Source organism: Bison bison, unplaced genomic scaffold, assembly GCF_000754665.1.
Source record: "Bison bison bison isolate TAMUID 2011002044 unplaced genomic scaffold, Bison_UMD1.0 scf7180017864298, whole genome shotgun sequence".
Lineage (NCBI taxonomy): Eukaryota > Metazoa > Chordata > Mammalia > Artiodactyla > Bovidae > Bison > Bison bison.
Window position 1 is genome coordinate 3833349 of NW_011494870.1, and position 27536 is coordinate 3860884.

Below are 27536 nucleotides of genomic sequence, written 5' to 3' on the forward strand. Positions count from 1 at the left end.
ACCCTCTCTGCTTCCCTGACAATAGGGAATGATTTGCACAGAGACTGCTAAGTAGGAAAACAGGTGTACACTTATGGGGTGAAAGAATTTTTCATGCTCTAGGGGGAGAATGAGGGTATCTGGTTTTACTGCTTCTTCCCAATTTTCAGAGTACCTGCCTTAGTAACTTAAATATCATCCTGTTCCTACAGGGTAAGGAACCTTAATTTTAAACAAACCCAACAGCCACATGTATGACAACACTGAAGAGCTTTGAATAAGTAGCAGTAGCTTCCATGCTGGGATTGGTTGGGTGGAGAAATGGATGTCTATAAAAGATCTGATACACATGTCTTCTAGCCAAGGGCAGTCTGTAGACCATTAACAGTTCTCAAAAAAAAAAATCATAAGATGATTTTACTACAATTTAAATATGATTTAGTAATGAAGATATAACCTCAAAAAGAGGTATATCAATCATTTTTAAAGAATAAGTCCTCTTCTGACCGTTCATATAACACAAAGAATGTTGAACCACTTTTTGGTGGATTTCTGCTATATTCTGGCCATAAATAAAATGCATTCAGTATAAAATTTATTCTGAAAACCAGGACCAGACTCATTTATTTGAATGTTGTTTTTAGAATATATATATTAATGAGAAGTAAATATAAACTTGGTTGTCATTCCCATGTACAGCCTTTCCTGAGTTTTTATGCTATTGTCTTTTTAATTTTTTTGGAATCATTTAAAATGCACTCTCTCTCTCTCTCTCTCTCTCTCTATATATATATATCTTTGTGTGTGTGTGTATTATATTCAGTCATGTCAGACTCTTCTTGACACCATGTACTGTAGCCCTTGAGGCTCCTCTGTCCATGGGATTTTCCAGGCAAGAATATTGGAATGACTTGCCATTTCCTTCTCCATCTCCAGGAGATCTTCCCAACCCAGAGATTGAACCTGGGTCTCCTGCATTGCAGGCAGATTCTTTACTGTCTAAGCCACTAGGGAAGTGTGTGTGTGTGTGTGTGTGTATATATATATATATATAGTTATTTTTAAAGTTATACCGACTATCATCAAGATGTAGACTTGAAATCTGATACACAAAGGCTGAATTACACTTAGTCAACAAAAAGTCAACAGTAGATCAAAAATGATATTCTAATTTGCAGACAATAAAAAAGGCTAAGCGTCAAAGAATTGATGCCTTCGAACTGTGGTGCTGGAAAAGTCTCTTGAGAGTCTCCTGGACTACAAGGAGATCAAACCAGTCAATCCTAAAGGAATCAACCGTGAATATTCATCGGATGCTGAAGCTGAAGCTCCAATACTTTGGCCACCTGATGCAAAGAACTGACTCATTGGAAAATACCCTGATGCTGGGAAAGACTGAAGGCAGGAGGGGAAAGGGACGACAGAGGATGAGATGGTTGATGGCATCACTGACTCAATGGACGTGAGTTTGAGCAAACTCTGGAAGATGGTGAAGGACAGGGAAGCCTGGCGTGGGGTCGCAAAGAGTCAGATACAATTGAGCAACTGAACAGCAACAACTTGCAGTCCACTGGGTCCCCACTAGGCCATAAACAAATCTTAAGAAATGGGACAAACACAAACAAATAGTAAATATTAGTAAATAGAGACCGTTTGGATAATGTAATACTAAAAAGACCAAAAATGTTATTCTAGCTCCTAAATTATGTTTCTTTTTTCTGTGATTTCACAGCCTGAACATTCTTGGGAAAAAGTTAATGTGGTAATAAGCTGATAACAGAAGAGCATTTAAGGAAAAGTATAGCAAAAGATAGCAAGTTTTCCTTGATAAAGACCATTGTTCTTCAAATGATAGATACCCTCAGATATTCAGAGCCTGAACTAAGGAATATTCTGCAGGTGGAGATTTTGCCTCTAGGGGGAGCTTTTCTTTCTTCCCTGGGACATGTGGGCCCTCAAGAAACAGCAATACTTCATTAGGTGGCTGCTCCAGCCAAAGGGAAAGACTTAAACAAAAGGGATCTGGGAGGGACTGAGAATACTACTTTATCTTTGCGGGAATAAAATAAATTATTTTCTAGATTTTGTTTTATTAATAAGTGCCTCTGTAATTGCTAGCTCGTGGCATATCTGCTTTTTTCACATTTGAACAGCCTTAGTCATTAAAAGAGAGAGAGGGAGGAGAAAAATGATCAAAACACACCGTTGGCTCTATGAACTCAGATAGTGGGCTTAACCCATCAAGCTTAGTTCCAATTCTGTCTTCAAACTACTAATTTACTGCCTTCTATATTTTAGCCACCTCTATCACCACTTAACCTAATCTTACCCCCCTCCCCGAAAAAAAAGTTTCCCTTAAGTAGGACAGCTTCAGTTACTCAATAAGATCGATTGTCATCTTTCTCCAGGTATTGAAAAACAACTTGTTTTTTCAATTGTCCATCACTATGGCTGCTGGGATAAAGGGACTGGTTACAGAGGAGTACCAAGCCCTCTGGTGAGCTGCTGAATTCAGGGCCTCATCATTGGCTCTCACAGCAAGCAGATCAAACCAGCTAATCCTAAAAGAAATCAAACTGAATATTCATTGGAAGGACTGATGTTGAAGCTCCAATACTTTGGCCACCTGATGCGAAGAGCTGACTCACTGGAAAAGACCTTGATGCTGGGAAAGATTGAGGGCAAGAGGAGACAGGGGCAGCAGAGGATGAGATGATTAGATAGCATCACTGACTTAATGGACATGAGTCTGAGCAAACTCCAGGAGATAGTGAAGGAAGGGAAGCCTGGCGTGCTGCAGTTCATGGGGTCGCAAAGAGTCAGACATTACTGAGCGACTGAACAACAATGATGCAAGAGAGCAACATGGTGCAGGAAATGAAATCAGCAACCAAAAGGTTAACAAAAACATTCTTCACTATATTGTAGGAGTTGCATCTCTGCAACCCGCAACCTTTGCTGGTTTTATTTGCATTTAGGAGATGGTCTCCTGTTATGAGGCAGTCTGACCCCATGATCTTTCATTTGACCTTTTGTTGCTAATTCTAGCAATGTGCAATAAGACTTTCCACCAAGGGGCGGCCAAAGGTGGAACGGCCAAGTAGAAATTTCATTTCCCAACCAAGGGAACATTTCAATTTCTAGGAAATCAATTGAGTTCCTATTAAAAACAATGACACATATCTGTGCTTTCCACAAATAGGTTGCTTCCTGTTGGAAGGTAGAAAGTCACCCTCCCCCAGGCCTCCAGATGAGCCCTGATTTATTCTTCCTGCACCGAAAGCCATGTGAGCTGAAAGGTCAGGCAGTTAAAGATTTATGCTTTGTTTTATAAGATTGCTCAGAGAGAGAGTCTTTTCCCTCTCCTGTTTATTTTTTATCCTCCCCCAGCCTGCCGTCCATTTTTCTGGCTAAACTAGACCATGGAAAAGGAAATGGGAAAATGTCCTGTAACATGAGCCCAGGAGCTGGCAGGATGTGTGAACCAGTGAGGGTAACCTCCTGTGGCCAGCCATCGCCATCCACCCAGAGAGAGGCACATGCATCACTGTATCTTGTAAATTTTTTAACCTCGGTTCCTAATGAATTTATTTGTTTTCCTAGGCAGATGGATCTGGCTCACCCTGGGCCCTACAAAATGATCTGTCACTGTCTCCCCTGGTAACCTACAGCAGTCCCTAATAAAGTCAGTTTGCCAGGTCCAAGAAACGATGCCATATCCTAGATCATGTTAAGTCTTTTCATGTATTAGATTCCCATCACGGGCTGCCCAGACATTTATTTAAAGTAGATACCCCCATCTCCACCCAGGACATCTATCTGAATAGGGCACTGTAGAAAATGAAGCCCAGGTGCCTTTATCACTTGTTCACTCGCTATTCTCTTTTAATTTCCATTCTGATCAACATAGTAGCATAGAGGGAAACAACCAGTCCATAGATGATATGCAAAAATGAAGGGAAAAAAAAACTTCAGAGCCTATACATTTTTAACCTGTATGTGTCTTATCAACTTTGTTTCTTCCCAAACCTATTTTTTCCTATTTTATTTAATGCCACCATGACCATGTGAAACCCTTCAGTGTGCTTTAATCTTTTTTCCCTCCCTTATCCTCATGTGAAGTCAGTATCCATATATTACTGATTGAACTTCACAATGTCCCCTGCCTGACTGTACATCTCCACATCTCTTACTGGGATTACTGGGATAAGCTTGGATCTGACCTCCCTGACTCTGCCCATTCCCCCTAGAGTTTAGACCCCCTTCTCCACAGGCCAAGAATCTCACCCCATTACACTCTTCTCTTGAGTGTCTACCTTTTTATTTCTCAGATAAAGTCCAAATGCTTAGAATGGCATCCCTTGTTTTACACACCCATCTGCTGCCTTCACCCACACACCTATGGGCTTGCTCTGGTGCCCCCACACCCAGCATGGCCTTCCATATCTCCATACATTTATTTCAATAGCTCCCTCTATCCATATTCCTTTCCTTAACTCAGAAAGAAAATTAAAGATAAACAACAACAACAACAACAAAAAGCCATCTCTTCTTCAGGATATACTTAAAATGCCATCTTCTCCATGAAGCACCCTGAAGACCTCACCTCAGTTCATCTCTCTCCTGCTCTCTTTTTCCCTGTGATGCCTCTTTATTCATTCTGCCGGGGGAGAACATACCTCTGCATGATGGCAACTTGCAGTTTCCTATATTGTTTACTTGCAACCTGTGTATTTTCCCCGTGTTAAACGATGAACTAAACCTCAGGGCATGTCTCATTTATGTCTCCACGCCTACCAATGGACTCAGGGTTTAGCCAGTGAGGCTAGAATTACTCCGATCAGCTTCAGGATCATAACAAATAATTTAATTAGGGTCTGAAGTGCTTGGCTTTGTGAAAGATTGGTTGAGAAGAATTATATAGCTAGAGCCTACAACATTTTCTAAAGGCTTATCCTAATCAAGTTTGGGCACTAAAATTTAGTACTTAAATTGTGACATTATACTATGTAAGTATAACTATTATGTAAACATAATATAATCTTACAAGATTATAAGGCTAAAAGAGAAGTTATAGACAGGAACCCACTTCAGTCTAACTTTAGTCCAGATACCTTGTCAAGGTCAGCTGTTGCTTTTTTTGGCTTCCCTATATCCACTGTGCCTTCTCTAGAGGAAGGTTCTCTGAGCTTTTTAGGGCACTTACCAGTCATTCACTGTGTACATTCTACTTGAAAGTAGTTCTTTTGCACCTTTCCTGCTTGCTCATTTCTATTCCCCTCTAACCTTAAAATAACCTAATTATAGGAATTAGATCACTAGGCAATGTAACCTAACTCTTGACTTACGCTCTCCTGAATGCATACCGTGCCTTGCCTAACCTGTTGATTCTTTTCCTCTATAAAAATAAGTAAGAATAAAGAATTAAGCATTCTCTATTGATGGACATTTGGGTTGCTGCCATATCTTACTGGTTGTAAATAACTACTATAAATAATTCATGTTGTAAATACGAATGTTGGGGGTATGTGTGCAGTCGCTCAGTCATGTCCAACTCTTTGCAACCCCATGGACTGTAGCTCACCATACTCCTCTATCCATGGAATTTCCCAGGCAAGAATACTAGAGTGGGTTGTCATTTCCTCCTCCAGGGGGTTTTTCTGACCCAGGGATTGAACCCATGTCTCTTGCATCTCCTGCCCTGGCAGGTAGATTTTTTTACCACCATGCCACCTGGGAAGCCCATATTGGAGTATAGCTGAATTACAATCCACAACATATTTTTTTTAAAACTCATATACAACTTAATAGAAAAGCAAACAACCCAATTAAAAAATGGGGCAAGGCTCTGAATAGACATTTTTCCAAAGAAGACATACAAAGAGTCAACAGGTACAGGAAAGTGTGATCAATATCATAATCATCAGGGAAATGCAAACCAGAACTACACTAAATTATCACTTCACACCTGTAAGAATGGCTATTACCAAAAAGACAAGAAATAACAAGTTTTTGCAAGGACATGGAGAAAAGGGAACCCTTATGTACTGCTGGAAGGAATACAAATTAGTACATCTACTATGGAAAACAGCATGGAGGTTCCTCAAGAAATTAAAACTAGAACTACCATATAAGTCCCTAGTTTTACTTCTTGGTATTTATCCAAAGGAAACAAAGTAACTATCTTGAAAACATATCTGTCCCACCCCCAGTGTTCAATGCAGAGTTATTTACAAAAGCCAAGACATGGAAAGGACAAGAATTTATCAAGAGATGAATGAATTTTCAAAAAATGTGGCATACATACAGAACAGAATATTATTCAATCATAAAAAGAAGGAAATCCTGCCATTTGTGACAACATGGATGGTCTTGAGGGCATTAGACTAAGTCAAATCAGACAGAGAAAGACAAACACCAATCCTACATGATCTCACTTATATGTGAAATCCCAAAAAACCCCCAAAAACCCAAGACACAGAACAGATTCATGGCTGCCAGAGGCAGTGGGTGTAAAGATTTGTTGTTTTTCAGTCACTCACTCCTGTCTGATCTTCTGACCCCATGGACTGCAGCACGCCAGGCTTCCCTGTCTTTCACCATCTCCTGCATCTTACTCAAGCTCATATCCATTGAGTCGGCAGTATACATGTATGGCATACATGTATGCCGTTTAACCATATTTTCCTCTGTTGTCCCTTTCTCCTCCTGCCTTCAACCTTTCCCAGCATCAGGGTCTTTTCTAATGAGTCAGTTCTTCGTAACAGGTGGCCAAAGTATTGGAGCATCAGCTTCAGCGTCAGCCCTTCCAATGAATATTTGGGATTGATTTCCTTTACGATTGACTGGTTTGATCTCCTTGCAGTATGAGGGACTCTCAAGAGTCTTCTCCAACACCACAGTTCAAAAGCATTGATTCTTTGGCACTCCGCCTTCTTGATGGTCCAACTCTCACATCCATACATGACTACTAGAAAAACCATAGCTTTGACTAGATGGACCTTTGTCAGCAAAGTAATGTCTCTGTTTTTTATTATGCTGTCTAGGTTTGTCATAGCTTTTTTTCCAAGAAGCAAGTGTCTTTTAATTTCATGGCTGCAGCCACCATCTGCAGTGACTTTGGAGCCCAAGAAAATAAAGTCTGCCACTGTTTCCATTGTTTCCCCTATCTGTCATGAAGTGATGGGACCAGATGCCATGATCTTAGTTTTTTGAATGTTGAGCTTTAAGCCAGCTTTTTCACTTTCCTCTTTCACCTTCAAGAGGCTCTTTAGTTCCTCTTCACCTTCTGCCATAAGGGTGGTGTCATCTGCATATCTGATGTTATTGAGATGTCTACCTGCAATCATGATTCTAGCTTGTGCTTCATCTAGCCTGGCATTTTGCATGCTGTACTCTTCATATAAGTTAAATAAGCAGGGTGACAATATACAGCCTTGACGTACTCCTTTCCCGTTTTGGACCCAGTCCATTGTTCCATATCCAGTTCTAACTGTTGCTTCTTGACCTGCAAACAGATTTCTCAGGAGGTAGGTAAGGTGGTCAGGTTTTCCCATCTTTTTCAAAATTTTCCACAGTTTATTGTGATCCACACAGTCAAAGGCTTTGGCATAGTCAATAAAGCAGAAATAGATGTTTTTCTAGAACTCTCTTGCTTTTTCAATGATCTAGCAGATGTTGGCAATTTGATCGCTGGTTCCTCTACCTTTTCTAAATTCAGCTTGAACATCTGGAAGTTCATGGTTCACGTATTGTTGAAGCCTGGCTTGGAGAATTTTGAAGATTACTTTGCTAGCGTGTGAAATGAGTGCAATTATGCAGTAGTTTGAGCATTCTCTGGCATTGCCTTTCTTTGGGATTGGAATGAAAACTGACCTTTTCCAGTCCCATGGCCACTGCTGAGTTTTCCAAATTTGCTGGCATATTGAGTGCAGCACTTTCATAGCATCATCTTTTAGGATTTGAAATAGCTCAACTGGAATTCCATCATCTCCACTAACTTTGTACATAGTGATGCTTCCCTAAGGCCCACTTGACTTCCCATTCCAAGAACTCTGACTCTAGATGAGTGATCACACCATCATGATTATCTGCATCACGAAGATCTTTTTTGTACAGTTCTTCTGTGTATGCTTGCTACCTCTTAATATATTCTGCTTCTGTTAGGTCCATACCTGTCCTTTATATCTGTCCTGTATTGAGCCCATCTTTGCATTAAATGTTCCCTTGGTATCTCTAATTTTCTTGAAGAGATCTCTAGTCTTTCCCATTCTATGGTTTTCCTCTATTTGTTTGCATTGATCACTGAGGAAGGCTTTCTTATCTCTCCTTGCTATTCTCTGGAACTCTGCATTCAAATGGGTATATCTTTCCTTTTCTCCTATGCTTTTTGCTTCTCTTCTTTTCACAGTATTTGTAAGGCCTCCTCAAACAGCCATTGTGCTTTTTTGCATTTCTTTTTTCTTGGGGATGGTCTTGATCCCTGTCTCCTGTACAATGTGTCCAGAGTAGAGGATCTCATTAATGGGACGCATGTGTCAAGAAATTCTTCACATTAGAGTCGGTTTTGAAGGATGAATAGAAGTTTGCCAAACGGAGAAGAATGGGGCTTCCAGGTAGGAGAAGCAGGGACAGGACATTTTATAACAGGGCAGGGATCTGGGGACCACACTATGCCAGGTGCTTTCCTGGTTATCTTATTCAATGCTCACAAATGCTATGAAAAAGGTGCTGTTAATTTTGGGGGAAAATGATTGTATTGTCTTCACAAAATTGCTAAATGCTTTTCTAAAGAATTCAAGCTAGATAGCAAAATGCTGCAAAAATTGGGGTGGGGTGGGGTAATCATATCAAATTCTAGTACCCCAAATGTCCAAAACTAATATTAGCCACATCATCACATTAGGTATATATATGGAAATAGACTCTTGGAGGGCACAAACAGAATCTTGTGCACCAGGACCAAGGAGCAAGGAGCAGAGAACCCACAAGAGACTGACCCAGACTTGCCTGTGAGTGTCCAGGAGTCTCCAGCGGAGGTGTGGGTCAGTGGGGGCCTGCTGCAGGGTTTGGTGCACTGAGTATAGCAGTACATGTGTGGGACCTTTTGAAAGAGGTTGCCATTATCTTCTTTACCTCCACCAGAGGTGGTTCCAGGTAAAGAGCAGGGAGAAAACACAGCTCCACCCACCAACAGAAATTTGGATTAAAGATTTACTGAGCATGCCCCCTCCCCCCACCCTATCAGAACAAAACCTAGTTTCCCCCTCAGTCAGTCTCTCTCATCAGGAGGCTTCTGTAAGTCTCTTAACTTCTCCATCAGAGAGCAGACAGACTGAAAAGCACAATCACAGAAAACTAACCAATCTAATCACATGGACCACAGCCTTGTCTAACTCAATGAAACTATGAGCCATGCCATGTAGTACCACCCAAGACGGATGGGTCATGGGGGAGAGTTCTGACAAAATGTGGTCCCCTGGAGAAGGGAATGGCAAACCACTTCAGTATTCTTGCCTTGAGAACCCCATGAACAGTATGAAAAGGCAAAATGATAGGATACTGAAAGAGGAACTCCCCAGGTCAGTAGGTGCCCAATAGGCTACTGGAGATCAGTGGAGAAATAAGTCCAGAAAGAATGAAGAGATGCTGCTGCTACTGCTAAGTCACTTCAGTCATGTCCAACTCTGTGTGACCCCATATGGCAGCCCACCAGGCTCCCCCATCCCTGGGATTCTCCAGGCAAGAACACTGGAGTGGGCTGCCATTTCTTTCTCCAATGCATGAAAGTGAAGTTGCTCAGTCATGTCCGACTCTTAGCGACCTCATGGACTGCAGCCTACCAGGCTCCTCCGTCCGTGGGATTTTCCAGGCAAGGGTACTGGAGTGGGGTGCCATTGCTTTCTCCAAATAAAGAGATGGAGCCAAAGCAAAAATAACACCCAGTTGTGGATGGGACTGGTGATGGAAGCAAGATCTGATGCTCTAAAGAGCAATATTGCATAGGAACCTGGAATGTTAGGCCCATGAATCAAGGCAAATTGGAAGTGGTCAAACAGGAGATGGCAAGAGTGAACGTCGACATTCTAGGAATCAGCGAACTAAGATGGACTGGAATGGGTGAATTTAACTCAGATGACCATTATATCTACTACTGTGGGCAAGAATCCCTTAGGAGAAATGGAGTAGCCATCATAGTCAACAAGAGTCCAAAATACAGTTCTTGGATGCAGTCTCAATAACGACAGAATGATCTCTGTTTCCAAAGCAAACCATTCAATATCACGGTAATCCAAGTCTATTCCCCTACAAGTAATGCTGAAGAAGCTGAAGTTGAAAGGTTCTATGAAGACCTAGAAGACCTTCTAGAACTAACACCCAAAAAAGATGTCCTTTTCAATATAGAGAACTGGAATGCAAAAATAGGAAGTCAAGAATTTACCTGGAGTAACAGGCAAATTTGGCCTTGGAGTACAGAATGAAGCAGGGCAAAGGCTAAATTTTGTCAAGAGAATGCACTAGTCATAGCAAACACCCTCTTCCAACAACACAAGAGAAGACTCTACACATGGACATCACCAGATGGTCAACACTGGAATCAGATTGATTATATTCTTTTTAGCCAAAGATGGAGAACCTCTATATAGTCAACGAAAACAAGACTGGGAGCTAACTGTGGCTCAGATCATGAACTCCCTATTGCCAAATTCAGAATTAAATTGAAGAAAGTAGGGAAAACCACTAGACCATTCAGGTATGACCTAAATTAAATCCCTTACGATTATACAGTGGAAGTGAGAAATAGATTTAAGGGACTAGATCTCATAGACTGAGTGCCTGATGAACTATGGACAGAGGTTTGTGACATTGTACAGGAGAGAGGGATCAAGACCATCCTGTTGTGGTTATCTGGGTCATTAAAACCTCTTTTGTACAGGTCTTTTATGTATTCTTGCCACCTCTTGTTAATATCTTCTTCTTCTGTTAGGTCCATACCATTTCTGTCCTTTATTGTGCCCATCTTTGCATGAAATGTTCCCTTGGTATCTCTAATTTTCTTGAAGAGATCTCTAGTCTTTCCCACTCTACTGTTTTCCTATTTATTTGCATTGATCACTTAGGAACAATTCAAGTGATTGATCACTTTCTTAGGGTCACTTTCTTGTCTCTCCTTGCTGTTCTTTGGAACTCTGCATTCAGATGGATATATCTTTCCTTTTCTCCTTTGCTTTTCACGTCTTTTCTTTTCGTTATTTGTAGGCCTCCTCAGACAGCCATTTTGCCTTTTTTTTTTCTTAGGGATGGTTTTGATCACTGCCTCCTATACAGTGTTGCAAACCTCCACCCATACTTCTTCAGGCACTCTATCAGATCTAATCCCTTGACTCTACTTGTCACTTCCACTGTATAATCATAAGGGATTTGATTTAGGTCATACCTGAATGGGCTAGTGGTTTTCTTTATTTCTTCAATTTAAGTCTGAATTTTGCAATAAGGAGTTCATAAATTTTGCAAGAAGGGTGAAAAGGATGAAGGTCTTCAAAAGCTACAAATTTCCAGTTATAAAATAGATAACTCATGGGATGTAATTTAGTAATACCTGACTTGAAAGTTGCTGTAAGAGATTTTTTTAAACCAGTCATCTTTTGTTGGATGTTATTCTCCATTAGGATATGAAAGGATTCAGGAATGTCTGGCAAAGGTCTTGTTCAGGAATGCGGAGTGTGCCCTCTTCAGTGGTACTCACTTGGTTGCTCCTGTTTAAGTTCCTTGTAAGAACGGCAACGGTTGAAAAGTACATAAGCTGCCAGCACCATAGAAAGCCCAGCGACATTCCCTTTTTTCATGCTGAGATACTTGTAATACTGGTAATAACCTTTTTGAAACACTACAGCAATGCCTTTAGGGATGAAATCCTGCATTAGTATCCAGATTGGCAACTCTCTTAATTTGACATCCAGGAGTTTTCTTCTCTTTCAGAGGTACAATTGACACCATCTTGGAGTCGTGGCTATCTGCTCCAGTATGAACTCTCCTGTGTTGAGCAAGGTTTGAGGCACAACAAACAGCCTTCCCATATTTTTCAGAAGGTTTCTCACCACTATGAGTTATCTGATGCAGAAAAAGTGATGACTGCTTTCCAGATACAAACATTTTTCTATGGTTGACTACAACCAATTTTACAACTTGAATCCAAATTGTCCCTTGTGGGCTTGGGTTACCGCTGCACAACTGTTTCCATGGCAACCTATTGTTTTCTCCCCATGATGGATGCCACTCACAAGCTACTGGCATCAAGGAAGAGGGAAAAAACTTGAGGTGGAAGTCACCCACTTCATTATTCCATTTTGTTAAATTTTCTTTGGATATGATTTACTTTCTTTGGATAGTAATTCCACCCAGGAGTGGAATTGCTGCATCATAAGATAACTCTGTTTTTAGTCTTTGAAGAACTTTCATACTGTTTCCCATAGAGGCAACACCAGTTTGCATTCCCAGCAACAGTGTGCATGTGCTCCCTTAGCTCTATATCTCACCAACGTTTGTCATGTGTGGTCTTTTAGATACTTGCCATTCTGATAGGTGTGAAATGATATCTCACTGTGATTTTGATTTGCATTTCTCTGATGATTAGCAATATTGAGCACATGAGCATGTTTCTATTGGCAGTTTGTATATCTTCTTTGGAAAAAATGTCTATCCCGGTCTTCAGCCCATGTTCTTAATCAAATTGCTTAGTTTTCGATATTGAGTTATAGGAGCTGTTCTATATTTTGGATATTAACCCCTACCAATCATATCACTTGCAAATATTTTCTCCCACTCAGTAAGTTGTCTTTTCATTTTGTCAGTAGTTTCCTCTGCTGTACAAAAGTTTTTGAGTTTAATTAGGTTTATTTTTGCTTTTACTTATATGCCTCAGGTGGAGAAGGCAGTGGCACCCCACTCTAGTACTCCTGCCTGGAAAATCCCATGGATGGAGGAGCCTGGTAGGCTGCAGTTCGTGGGGTCACTGAGGGTCAGGTACGACTGAGCGACTTCACTTTCACTTTTCACTTTCATGCATTGGAGAAGGAAATGGCAACCCATTTCAGTGTCCTTGCCCGGAGAATCCCAGGGATGGGGGAGCCTGGTGGGCTGCCATCTATGGGGTCACACAGAATCAGACACAACTAAAGTGACTTAGCAGCAGCATATGCCTCAGGAAACAGATCCAAAAAAATACATTGCTACAACTTATCTCAAAGAATGTTCTGTTTGTGTTCTCTTCTAGGAGTTTTATGGTTTCAGGTCTTATATTTAGGTTGTTAATCTATTTTGAGTTTATTTTTGTATATGATGTGAGGAAAGGTTCTAATCACATTATTTCACATGTAGCTGTCCCGTTTTCACAGCACCACTTATTGAAGAGCCTATCTTTCTCCATTGTATACTCTTGCCTCCTTTGTTGCAGAGTAATTGACCATAAATGCATGGGTTTCTTTCTGGGCCTTCTGTTCTATTAATCTATGTATCTGTTTTTGTGCCAGAATCAAACTGTTTTGATTATTGTGGCTTTGCAGTGTAGTCTGAAGTCAAAGAGCATGATACCTCCAACTTTCTTCTTTTTTCTCAGGATTGGAAATTTGAGACTTTTGTGGTTCCATATAAAATATAGGCTTATTTGTTCTACTTCTGTGAAAAAATGTCATGGGTTTTTTGACAGGGATTGCATTAAATTTGTAGATTGCTTTGGGTAGAATGAATATTTTAAAAATATTAATTCTTCAATTCCCAGGACATGGATTATCTTCCCATTTCCTTGTATCTGATTACCATTTACTTGGGTAATAGCCTACTTAGAAAATGGGAATATTCAGATCTTTGAAGGCCTGGTAGATATAGGGTTCAAATTCAATCTAACACCATGAGATAAAAAGTTCTACCTTGGCACTCTCTCCATTAAATTGGAGGTAGAAGAGGTTCAGGTAATAAAGGTAATCAGCAGAATTTTGACCCAGGTTCATCTTGTAGGGGGGATGCTGTCTGTATGAACCCCCTTGATTGTCATTTCCCTGATCCCCAAATGTATAAATCAAATAAATATATTTAGCAGTTGGCAGAAACTTCTCATTGTCTCTTTAACCTATAGGATAGGAGTGTTTAGTAGTAGGAAAGCCAAGTCATAGCCCCTGAAACTGTCCCTTCCCACTCAGAAATTAGAATAAACAAAAATAATTATCACAACACAGCACAATAACAAAATCAATGCTACACTCAAAGACTTAAAACATGCAGGAGTGGTATTCCCCACCATATTTTCATTTCATTTATCAGTCTGGTCCCTACAAAATCTGTTGGTTCCACTGTACCAAATGTGATATCTTTATTAGAGAAAATTAACACAGCCTCCAGTACACAGTATGTGGATACTGAACCAGCACACCATAACCACAAAAAATAAAATGAGAGCAGTGTACATTCACATGGGCTATATACTCACTATCATACCCTCATGTTATTTTCTCATGTTCTCTGTCATTTGATAGATTGATGGGACCTGGACTGTGGAAGAAAGAGAGATGAATAACTCAAAGGTTACTCATCTAACATCATCTAACAAGTGGTTAGAACTTGTGTTTATATGAGATCTTAACAAAAGAACAATAGTTTTGTTTTGTTTTTTAAACAAGTGACAGGACAATGGTAAAGGACTGAGTTTCTAGGGGCAGCATGCTTTGGGAAGGCAAATGTGTGGGGAAACTAATGTGAAATAAAAGCTAGTTGCATATTTTGGAGAGTCCTACGTACCACCCCTGGGCTGATAAGGGCTTAATGTTTCCTCTGGTGACTAACTTCTGTTTTTCTTGATAAAGGGGAAGAGGATACCTTTATAAATTTATGCCCTGCTTTTAGGCAAGTGGTAGACTGGCAGAGAGCTTTTCTTATATTTGTCTCTTCTCAGTTGCCTTCAGGTCAAAGTAATCCTATGACAAAGGGGTGTGTTTTGAGATGGCATATTCTGCTTTCAACTGTCTGGATACCTTTTGGAAATTAATATTGTATTAATTGAAACTGATGATCAAAACAGTGGCAAATGCTATGGATGTCTTGGAAAGGTACATGTAATCCATAAAGTGGGGAAATGTCTCATGTCTCCTACCACAAAGAATGAAACCCAACCCTTGATAGGGTTCTTTGGGTTTTGTGGGCTATTTTGCCTTTAAGAATACTGAAACTACTGATTTACCATGTTTGGCTTGAAAGCTGTTAGCTTGATTGAGGCCCCCAAAGAGAAATTCTCTATAGCAATTCAGGCTGTGGTTTCTAGAGGTGCTGATATTTGATTTCTGTGACTCAGCAGATTCCATAAGACTAGACAGATCAGTGGTAGAGAAAGATGTTGTATGGAAGCTTTGGCAGGTCCAATAGGCTAGTCACAACAGAAATGCCTATGATTCGGAAGCAAGTCATGCCACATGTAGTTAAAAAAAAAAAACAACACTATACATGATTTAAAAAAAAAAAGTTTTTGGAATGCTGCTACTGGGTCCTTTTTAAAAACTGCATGTCTGACCTTGAGAATTAAATGTCTCTATGGTCAGAACTACTTACAATGAATTGGATACTTTCAGACCCACCAAATCACAATTTGGGGCAGTTCCAGCAGCAATCCATTAAAAATGGGTGTGGTATATCCAAAATCAGGCACAAGCTGTTCCAAAGGGCACAAGTAAGGTGCATGAACAGATTGCTCATAGCCCATATTTCTCTGTGGCCTTTTCCTCAGCTCCCACTTTGACCACATAGCATTTTTTATGACTAAATGATGGGAGAGGAAATACACAAAGCTTGATTCACAGATGAGTCAATTAGCAAGTGAATGCAAGCAAAAAAAAAAAAAAAAGAACTGTCACTGTATAACATCCTCACTCATGAAAAGCACTGAAAAAATGTCAAGGGAAAAGCTTCCCACTGGGCAGAGCTTTGGACACTACACAGGATGATACACTTGGAATACAGAGAGTAGACCCAGGTTAAAATTATACACAGACTCATAAGCCAGCAGAAATATCTTATCTGTTTTGTCAGTCAGTTCAGTTCAGTTCAGTTGCTCAGTCATGTACAACTCTTTGCAACCTCATGGAGTGTAGCACACCAGGCCTCCCTGTCCATCACCAACTCCCGGAGTTTACTCAAACTCATGTCCGTTGAATTGGTGATGCCATCCAACCACCTCATCCTCTGTCATCCCCTTTTCCCCTCTCCTTCAATCTTTCCTAGCATCAGGGTCTCTTCAAATGAGTCAGCTCTTTGCATCAGGTGGCCAAAGTATTGGGGTTTCAGCTTCAATATCAGTCCTTCCAATGAATATTCAGGACTGATTTCCTTTAGGATGGACTGGTTGGCTCTCCTTATAGTCCAAGGGACTCTCAAGAGTCTTCTCCAACACCACAGTTCAAAAGCATCAATTCTTTGGTGCTCAGCTTTCTTTATAGTCCAACTCTCACATCACATACATCCATACTGGAAAAACCATATCCTTGACTAGACGGACCTTTGTTAGTCTGTTTGGTAAATGACTTAGAAAAAAACACTAGACTAGAAAACAAGGAGGTCTGGGGAATTGGCAGGTGAATGGATCTTTGAAAGTAAGCACAAAGTATTAGAATCTTTGTATCACACACTAGTGCTGAGCAGAGAGCACCTACTATAGAAGAGGCATTAAAGTGCCCATCAGACAGGATGACTCAGCAACTCTTTTAACTTTTGTCCTTCATCACCCACTATCCCTCATACTCAGTTGGTAAAGAATCTACCTGCAGTGCAGGAGACCCAGGTTCGATCCCTGGGTCAGGAAGATCCCCTGGAGAAGACAATGGCTATCCACTTCAGTATTATTTCCTGGAGAATTCCATGGACAGAGGAGCCTGGTGGGCTACAGTCCATGGGGTTGCAAAGAGTTGGACATGACTTAATGACTAAACCACCACCGCTGCCCACTATCAGCGTTTCTTGCATAATGGACTCATAAAGAGCTCTATGGTGGCAGAGAAAGAGAGGATATTCATAAGTCAGACAACAGGATATGTTTCTCACTAATGTTAATATAGCTCCTGCCCATCTGAACATCCCACCCAACAACAAAAGGAAATAAAACTAAGACCTCAGAAGACTACTACTCCTCAAGGAAACCAAACAGCCACTTGCAGCAAGTTGACATTATGGGACTTCTTCCCCTCTGGTAGTAGCAGCCATTCACCATTGGCCAGAATCAGCATATATTCCAAGTGTGGGTTTGCCTTTCCCATCCACACACTCTTAGCTAGCACCACTACCCAAGGACTGACGGTGTCTGAGCTACCAAAACAGACAAATGTGTCAGATAAACACATTTCACCTAAGAATGCTCAGCAGCAGACACAACGGTTTATTCCACTAACCCTTTTCTTATAAGCTTTCTCCCAAGTATGGCCAACCAAAATAGTACACAAGTTGTGTTCAGAAGGCATGAACATAATACAGACAGTAAGTGTAAGAATGCAAAGAACTGATAGTAATGAATACTTGTGGTTTCCCATCCAGATGGCCTCTATTAAGCAGCACACATGTGAATTTTGTATGATGGCAATTCACAGCTGCCTTCATCTCCAGAGAATTGTCTTTGTCCAAACTGGAGGGTCTAAACATTGGTGTGACTAAAGGTTGGATAGGACATCCCTAAATTGTACCAATAGCACCAACATTTGGCAGACATACATGATTCCTCAAAATATTTGTATGATTATGTTTTAAAATGATTATTGGTAAAGATTAATTCATCAGAAATATATGTATTTATCACCAACTTCGGGGAAATTATGCATCTCAGAGATTGTACCTGTTCCATTTTATAAGTGCCTATACACACCTAAGTAGCCACACACTTTTTTTTTATCTTTTAATAAATGGCAACATTTTGATCTTCTCTCCTTGGGCTTCCCTGGTGGCTCAGATGGTAAAGCATCTGACTGCAAAGCAGGAGACCTGGGTTCAATCCCTGGGTCGGGAAGATCCCCTGGAGAAGGAAATGGCAACCCACTCCAGTACTCTTGCCTGGAAAATTCCATGGACGGAAGAGCCTAGTAGGCTACAGTCCATGGGGTCACAAAGATTTGGACAGATTGAGCGACTTCACTTAATCACTTGGTAAGTGATACATTGTTGCCACCTGACACTACATTTCCAGATAATACCAACTTATAAAAAATTATAAAAAGAAAAAAAAGAAAAACCAGTATCAATGGTAGAGTGATATCTATGTTTTCCATGGGAAAACATGCTTTTGAGAATTGTAAACAGTATACCATGTCAGAGGGCTCATCAGAACATGAGCACTGGGTAAAAGGTTTAACGCTAGGCATTAATAGCTTTTATGTCAAATAAAATCTTCCCATGGAAGATTCTGCAGTGACAGAATATTCTGATTAAAGATGACTAGAAGACACAAAAGAAAAAATCAATAGAGCTTATAAAAGATGGTTAGTTTCAGCAGCACACACATTAAGGAGTCAGTAAGGGAGAAGCTTAGGCAGTAAAACAAAATACCAGGGCTTAAAATAAATACACCTATTTCCTTCTTAGGAGAGAGTTACTTCTATAAGAAAGTTAGGAAGCTTCAGTGTTCCTCCTGAATGATTACCACAGCACTTTGTAAATATTCTACTGGTCTGATCTGGGCACAGATCATGTCTGTCCATTTGTCTGCAGGACAGAAAATTTAAACCCTAATTAATACTGATTGCAAAATAGCTGCACAAGAAACATTCTGAGCAATTGCAGAGAGAATGACTCAGCACCTGTGGCTTTGGTTTATCTGAAGAAGGCTGGTGATAGGTGCATGCATGCATGTGCATGCGCACGCGCGCACACACACACACACACACACACACATGCTTTATCTGCAGCCAAGGAGAACAGTTTTATTAAATTAAATTAAATATGTTTCTTCTGGACAGCACTCGAGCCCCAATAGAATTCTCATCGCTCTTCCTCCCTTTGCTCCCTCCCACCCTCCTTGCTCTCTCTTTCTCAGACACAGACACACTCACACATACAGTTTTATAATTTGATGTTCTATGTTTAAAAGATTGCATCAATGTCTGAGTGGACTCTTCTGCTCTGGTTTTGACTTCTGTGAATCAATCTTATACCTGTAAACCTAATCCAATGGTAGTGACCCAAAGCGTCCAACAATAGGACTCCCTATGCTGAATCCTTTGTAGTCAGTTTTCTTATAACATAAGACCCATAATGGTTTTCTGGTAAAGCATTTTTCCTTAAAGCTCTTTTAAGGAAAAGAGAAGTAACTCTAAGGATTTTGTAGTGCAAAGTCAGACTGCTTTATATGTCATTTTTTTGAGAAAAGTGGCAAACCAGAGAGTGAAGACAGAGAAATGGCTAGTGGAGGACTTGGCTAATTGAAGAGGTCTGGTCTGGTGTACACAGAGAAGAGAGAAGGCTGATATGTAATAAACACATCCCATGCCCTGTGCTGGTCACTGAACAATTTGTAGGTTTTAATTTTCATGTTTTCAAGAAGACACTGCAGCTCAGAAAGATTGAGTGACTTGTCCAAAACATGCAGCTAGGAAATGGCATATTCCTGGTTTGGCCCCAGAACTATCTCTTCTTATGCATCATGTTTCATAAGGAGAAGTCTCACAGGGAGGAAATGCGACATAGCACACACCAATAGTTCCACCAGATAATTAAGACAAGACAAAGAAGTGCAAACGAACCTATTCCCTGTAACCCTCTGCCACCGGGAGGCTGGGTTGTAGGCCTGGAGGGAAAGCATGGGTGATGGGACACGCTTGCTCTGTGCTGTGGCTGCCAAAGGAAAGACCCCTGTGAAGAAAAGACTATTAACAGTCTCAGCTCCATTAAATTTAAAGCAGCTGCTAACAGTAGGAGCCTTTACATTGTCAATTATATGAATTTTCCTATTACTATGTCATACCAAAGAGCAATTATAGTACATTCATCAAACCCTGCTTTCGCCTCTCTGGTTCTGTCCATTAATACCACAGTGGCAGGCTTTAGAAATCCTGGAAGACAAATCTGACTTGCAGACTTTAATTGTTTCAAAGATTTGTGGTCAGAAACAACACTAGGTGAGTAGTAGGGGGTCAATTACACAATTAGACAGCGATAGGCAGAGAGCAGGTGAACTCACTCAACACACCAAATATTTATACATCAGTTCACTTCACAAAGTGCTTTGACACCCACTATTTCACTTCAAGTTTTCATCTGTCCCATTAACCAGTCTGGGAGGTGTTTAATCATTCTGCCTCTCTTATAGTTGAAGAAACGAAGACCGGAAGTTCTCTGCTAGCAGAGCCTGAACCAGAGCCTGAGAGAAGAGTCCCAGGCAATTCCAGCCCCGCCGAGGAAGCAGGGCAGCAGCCAAGGACCAGTCTTATCTCCTTGTGTGCCATTTTGAAAAAAAGTAGTAAAATGAGAAAAATGATCCTGTGAGACAAGAGAAGTGAGAAGAGGAAGAAGGGAAAACAGGCCAGGAGTGTGGCACACTGAGCTTGCTGAAATTACAGAGGATGGCTCCTAGTTGGACTAGCAATACATTATTCTCCCTCTTGGCTGATGGTGTGCTATGCCATAGCCCCACAAAGATAGAGACAAACTTCCAGAAAATGAAGGACTGAGGAGTAAGATCTGACTTCAGAGCAAGCCTGCCTACTCTCAAAAGGCAGGTCTCCCATGGTCTCAACAGTATTAGTTTTAAAAACACAAGAGAAACTACCTCTGCCAAGATGGTCCCTTTCAGTTCCGTGCCATGAACTATTCATTAACCACCAAGAGTCCAAGTTCCTTTCTATACCCTGTAGATCCTGAAATGATTAGAAAAGTTTTCCTGTCTTTTGTAAATCTGACTTTCCTGGAAGTGACCAAAACATTGGTTGATGATTCAGTATGGCATTTTAAATGATAGAGATGAGTTCAGGTTACCATGGGAGCATAGAAGAGGGAGAGCTCCCACACAAGCCTGGAGGTGATGTCTCAGAGCTGTCTCACATGATAGGTAAGGGCTGATTGCTTGTTTTTTTTTTTTTTTTAAAGGAGTAGGAAGATTTTTCCAACAGAAAAAAATAGCTTCAGATACAGATTCTGCTCTACCAGTTGGCAAGCACATGAAGGAAGGAGACAGGGGTACTAGCCACTTTCAGTGAACAAATGTTTCTGACCTTACTCCATATACCTCAAGTAATAGGATGTGATGTCAGGAGAACCCACAATAGAGAATATTTACCAATAGAACTGGACTCAGGCCCAGTCTTCTTCACTTCACCTTGTCATTTTCTCCCCAGACTCTGCAGTTGCCCTAGTCTTCCTGCTGCCACTTCAGGTCCCTGGAGACACACTGACCCGTGACTGCATGGAACAAGGTGTTAGGAAATCCAGTATTCTCTTAGTTCAAGTAGGATAACCATGCTCAAGGAATGAAGGGTAAAAACAAATTGACTTAAACCAGTTTGTAAAAACAAATTGACAAAATGACTTAAGTCATTTCCTAAAAAAATTACCTACATTAGGTTTACAAAACCAGTTCATCAGGTAATCTATTATTACATAACAAACTACTTGAAAATGTAAATAAGTACCCCCAAACGACTTAAAATCACCACTACATTTGTTCACAGTTTTATGGGTCAGGAATTCACAACGAGCTTGGCTGGGCAGGTGGTCTCTGATCCAAGTGATGGAAGCTGGAGTGGCTGACACTGGAGGGGCCACTTTCAAAATGGCCTCTTTACTATCTATTGGGAACTTCAGGCTATCTCCCTACTTCTCCCTCTCTCTCATCTCTCTTCTTTCTCCTCCCTCTCCCTTCCCTCTTCTCTCTATCCTTTCTTCTTCTCTCTCTACATGGTCTTTATTGTAACCAGCTCCTTTGCCCCTTTTCCAGTGTTCACCCCTATTTTCCTCAGACCTTAATCATAAAGATGAAATCACTAGGTAACATTTAATCTAGTTTCTGGTTTCTGCTTTACTGAATGTATGCAATGCCTTACCTAACCTGTTGATTCCTTTTCTGGATTAGGAGGAGTAAGAATGAACAATTAAGTAAAGAATGGCTGACTCTCTAACCCAAGCTTCCCCCTAGTAAATCTGAAGGCAGACCATGCGAGCAAGAGAATATCCAATCTCAGGTGGACCAGGCAAGCAACACAGCACCCCATGGACGATCAGAAGTCAGCAGGTCTGCATGCAACGTAAAAATGATGAAGAATCTGATCTCCTTAGAGTGTTTCCCTTTTTTTTCTTTAAACATTGTCATGGCAGAGCAGAATCTTCAGAGCTGGTCTCTGGATATGAGTCCACTTTCTGCCTAGATTGCTGGCATTTCTGAATAAAGTGTCTTTCCCCTCTACTGACACTTACCCCTCAATTATTGGTTTTTGAGCAGTGAGTTGCTAAACCTGATTGTAGTAACGTTATTCTCTAGGATTTATTCATGCAGCTTGGGACTCTTACAACGTGATAGTTTCTATGTAGACCCACTTCCTGCTTGGCAGCTGGCTTCCAAGAAAACCTTCCAGTCTTCTTTTAAACACCTAATACTAGAGTGACATCATTTTGCCATATGCTATTAGACAAAGCAGTCATAAACCATCCCAAATTCAAGGCGAGGATAAACAGATTTCTTCTCTCAATGAATGTCACAGAATTTATGTCCATCTTTAATCTGCCATAGTAACTCAATAGACACTTAGCCAACATTTAGCTTTATTAAACTGTGCAGCATTTGGAGTAGTCATCCTCTGGTTTCTTATTTCTTATCAAGATGAAGCAAAAAAAAAAAAACTTAACCCTAAGTTCCTTCTCACAAGTAGATGCTATGCTTGCAACACTCTGTGTGGCGAGCTCCATAGGATGTCAAATGTAAAAAAATTCAGCCCACACCTATACCTGTTTGTCCCATTTGGGTCTCATGTGGCAGATGGAGTACAGAGAGTGGGTAATGTGAGACCCACACATCTCTCTTCACCCACATGCTTGGAAATAATTCCTAGAATACCACTGTGATGCTAATCTTTTAGGTAAACCAGAATGTATAATGAATTTGAATCCTACTGTCTGGCAAATCAAGAGTCACTGCAGAAAAATCCAAAAGCTAATTTTCAGTATATCTTTAAAAGGAATTCACTATCAGAATCACCCTGAACCTTATATACAATGTGATTAGACAGAAGCAGTATTTGCCTTTAAAAAATGCTCTGAGTATGTTGTCATCATGTGAGATGTGAGAGTTGGACTATAAAGAAAGCTGAGTGCTGAAGAATTGATGCTTTTGAACTGTGGTGTTGGAGAAGACTCTTAAGAGTCCCTTGGACTGCAAGGAGATCCAACCAGTCAGTCGTAAAGGAAATCAGTCCTGAATATTCATCGGAAGGACTGATGCTGAAGCTGAAGGTCCAATACTTTTGCCTCCTGATTCAAAGAACTGACTTATTGGAAAAGACCCTGATGCTGGGAAAGATTGAAGGCAGAAGGAGAAGGGGATGACAGAGGATGAAATGGTCCGGTGGCATTATTGACTCAATGGACATGAGTTTGAGCAAGTTCTGGGAGTTGGTAACGGACAGAGAAGCCTAGCGTGCTGCAGTCCATGGGGTCACAAAGAGTCGGACTCAACTGAGCAACTGAACTGAACTGATGTTGTCATCATAACTAATTGGTGGAGGTAAGACTAGAGCCCTGGAAATTTGACCGTCTGACTCCAATGCCCATCTTTCTACTATCTGTAATTAGCCTCCTATTGCAATTAAAAAAAAAAAAAAAAGCATAAAAGCAGGACAGAAATGAAAAATGCCATCCTTACTGAGAAAGGATAGAAACTGCCACTGCCTTCAAATCCTTTTTAGTTGCCAAAAGTGGCCTTGACAGTTAAGTAGACAGGGTGCCTCTTGGGAACTGCTAATGAACAGAGGGCTGGGAGAGGCTAGGCAGGATTAAAGAGGAAGCAAGCTATAATATCAAGAGCTGCCTCTGGTATCTGGCTATTGCTCAGGGGCACTTAGAATGGCCCTAGGCAAATTTTCAGAGTAGGAAGCTCAAGTTTCCTCTCTCTACTCATCCTGAAGCTCCAGGGTTTTTCTTCCCCCTAACCATTATCATCACTTCTTAAAAATCTAGATGCCCAGCAACCTCAGGTGCCTCCCTCTCCCAAGACATCTCTACCACCTCCCCCACCTCTATACAAAGTGGCTCCAGGAAATGTTACTGAGTCCAAGCTAGCACTGCTTACCACACAACAGGCCAATAAATAAAGATATGAGTCTCTGGGACAAGGAATAGTGACTTTATTCAGAAAGCCAGCAGAACAAGGATATGGTGGACCAGTGTCCCATAGAACCATCTTGCTTGAGTTTAGAATTCAGGCATCTTTTATACTAAAAGAGAAGGGCGTAAGAACATTTCCTGGTTCTGGTCAGCCTCCAGAGGGGAGGTGCTAATTTCTTCCTTCCTGCAGTTACGCATAGGTGGGCCTGCTCTGGATGTTTCCTGTGAACTAAACAAAGGGTCTTGGGGTTTCCCTGGTGGCTCAGAGGTTAAAGCACCTGCCTGCAATGCGGGAGACCTGGGTTCGATCCCTGGGTCGGGAAGATACCCTGGAGAAGGAAATGGCAACCCACTCCAGTAGTCTTGCCTGGAGAATCCCATGGATGGAGCAGCCTGGTGGGCTACAGTCCACAGGGTCACAAATAGACGGACATGACTGAGCAACTTAACTAACTAACTAAACAAAAGGTCTTAGCTTAACACCCATTACCTAAGCAGGGTTCCCAGAGATGGGATATTGTGTGTCATTTAAGCTTATAGGCAACATCCCTTTACTCATTAATTGGTAATAGAATACAAAAGTTCTTCCCTATTGCAGTAAAGTGAAAGTCGCTCAGTGAAAGTCCAACTCTTTGTGACCCCATAGACTATAGAGTCCATGGAATTCTCCAGGCCAGAATACTGGCATGGGTAGCCTTTCCCTTCTCTAGGGGATCTTCCCAACCCAGGGATTGAACCAAGTCTCCCGCATTGCAGGCAGATTCTTTACCAGCTGAGCTACAAGGGAAGCTCTATTACAGAGGTGATTCCAATAGCCGACATTAACAGTCAGATTTAGGGTTACCAGTGAAGCTTTCCCTTCAGGAAGAACCTGCATTTTCAGCTTCTTCACCTTCTCTTTCCACTGACATTCCTGAAACCAAGTAGTGGAGGCAGTAGCTATTTGGTTATAAATCAATCCCAAGAGATGCTTTATTTAATCAAAACAGATTTTAATCAAAGGATTGAAAGGTAAGAGAAAAAAGAGATGAAATAAATGATTTCATCACATATTATTCAGTAAACAGCTTCTGAGAACAAGTAAAATTTCAGCATGTCTTTACAAGCCTATGGCAATTATAAGTATCCATCCACACACTAAGAACCACTTTCCCAAGCAGAATAATTTTTAAAAATTAAACAATGCTTTATGCATTCAATTTATAAAATTTATATTAATGGTGAATAAGAATAAAGGTAAGACTGGGATGCAGGTCATCTGATCCAAATCCCATGATCTTTCTGTTCTCCTTGCAGATTTTCCTATTGCTCAGCTCTCAACTGTTTCTATGGTAACAAAAGGAACTTTTCCAGTCCTCTTTATAGTATACCAAGAACTTTCACATATATACTTTCATGTGCTTAAAGGTAATGGGGATTGGTTAAAGGATTCTATAATATTTCAGCCAGGTTAAACTACAGTGAAGAGAATTCCAAAACCTTAGTGACTGTAACCTAACAAAAATTTACTTCTCACTCATATCCAAGTTCAAAGGGGGGTCAACAGACAGGCCTTTATTTTTGTAATCCTTTGGGGATGCAGGCTGGGAAAGCATCATCTTGCCCACACCTTCACAGGCTGCAAGACTATTTAGAAAAGGAAGAGGCTAAAGGGCCCACAGACTCTTAATGCTCTCCCATGGAAGTGATACAGGTCTCCTCCACACATTTTATAGGTCAAAGCAAGGTGCATGCTTTTTGCTTTGCATTCTGAGGCTACAGGTAAGTACTAACCTACCATGTGTCTGGAAGAAAAGATGGAACCTTTGTGAACAATCAAAATTACTACCAAGTACATAAAGCAGAAATAGCATGAGTGAAGGTTATCCTAAACACTAGATGATTTAATAACTGAGTTTTAATTCATTTAAACCTCATTTGCAGTCCATAGGGAGATACTAACAAAAATAAGAGGAAACCTAAGAATAAAATCAGGTATGAAAAGTACTTGTCAAACAATCCTCAAATTAGTAACAGGGATAACTGATAGGTAAACACATATAAACATTTTATCTATCATAGATTCCTGGTTCCTAAGTTAAAACAGCACCATGATTAAAACCAACAATTATGAATATTCAAAGCTTTAGACTACTATTATGGAAATTTGGTTGTAACCTTATTGCATTTCAGCTTCTTTATCTTAGGATACTGAAAACTTACATTATTTAACTGTCTACAGTTTACATGGAAATTTCATACTTAACATTGCCTAAAATCTGCAAAACAGCAAAGCAGGTCATCCTTATCTCCATTTCACAGATAAGATAACTGAGTCTCTGTGATTTTACATGTTTTGCCCAAAGTCACGCATACAAAAAGAGTACCAAAGACAAATTTTGAGTCCATTACTTACCCATTAACTTAAGAGTGAATAAGTAAGTAAAAAAGATCTCAGATATTAAATTCTTAAAGCTGGAATGACTATAAGTCTTCCATTCCTTTTTAAAATTAATTTTTATTGAAGTATAGTTGCTTACAATGATGTGTAGGTTTCTACTGTATGGCACAGTGAATCAGCTTCACATATACATATATCCCTTATTTTTTGGATTTCCTTCCCATTTAAGTCACCACAGAGCACTGGCAGAGCTCCTGTGCTACACAGTAGGTTCTCATTATTTATCTATTTTATGCAAAGTTTCAACAGTGTATATATGTCAATCCCAATTCCATTTCTTAAGCTGTGTTCTTCTAAGAACAGATATTCTTGGAATTAAACAGAAACTGGAAATAGACTTGGGACTCTTTGGGTTAAAGAAAATAAAACACAATTTCTTATAAGACTTTGGAGAACCTTTCAGTTCACTTCAGTCACTCAGTCGTGTCCGACTCTTTGCGACCCCATGAACCACAGCACACCAGGCCTCCCTGTCTATCACCAACTCCCAGAGTCCATCCAAACCCATGTCCATTGAGTTGGTGATGGCATCCAGCCATCTCATCCTCTGTCGTCCCCTTCTCCTCCTGCCCCCAATCCCTCCCAGCATCGGGTCTTTTCCAATGAGTCAGCTCTTCACATCAGGTGGCCAAAGTATTGGAGTTTCAGCTTCAACATCAGTCCTTCCAATGAACAATCAGGACTGATCTCCTTTAGAATGGACTGGTTGGATCTCCTTGCAATCCAAGGGACTCTCAAGAGTCTTCTCTAGCACCACAGTTCAAAAGCATCAATTCTTCGGCTCTCAGCT

General features: G+C 40.7%; 1 long non-coding RNA gene and 1 pseudogene across 1 annotated transcript in view; both read right to left on the reverse strand.

Moving 5' to 3' along the window:
• The window catches only part of LOC104996784, a 179532-nt gene that overhangs the window by 140265 nt on the left and 11731 nt on the right, over positions 1 to 27536 (reverse strand). The window lies entirely within an intron of this gene.
• LOC104996783 lies at positions 11712 to 11976 on the reverse strand (annotated as a pseudogene).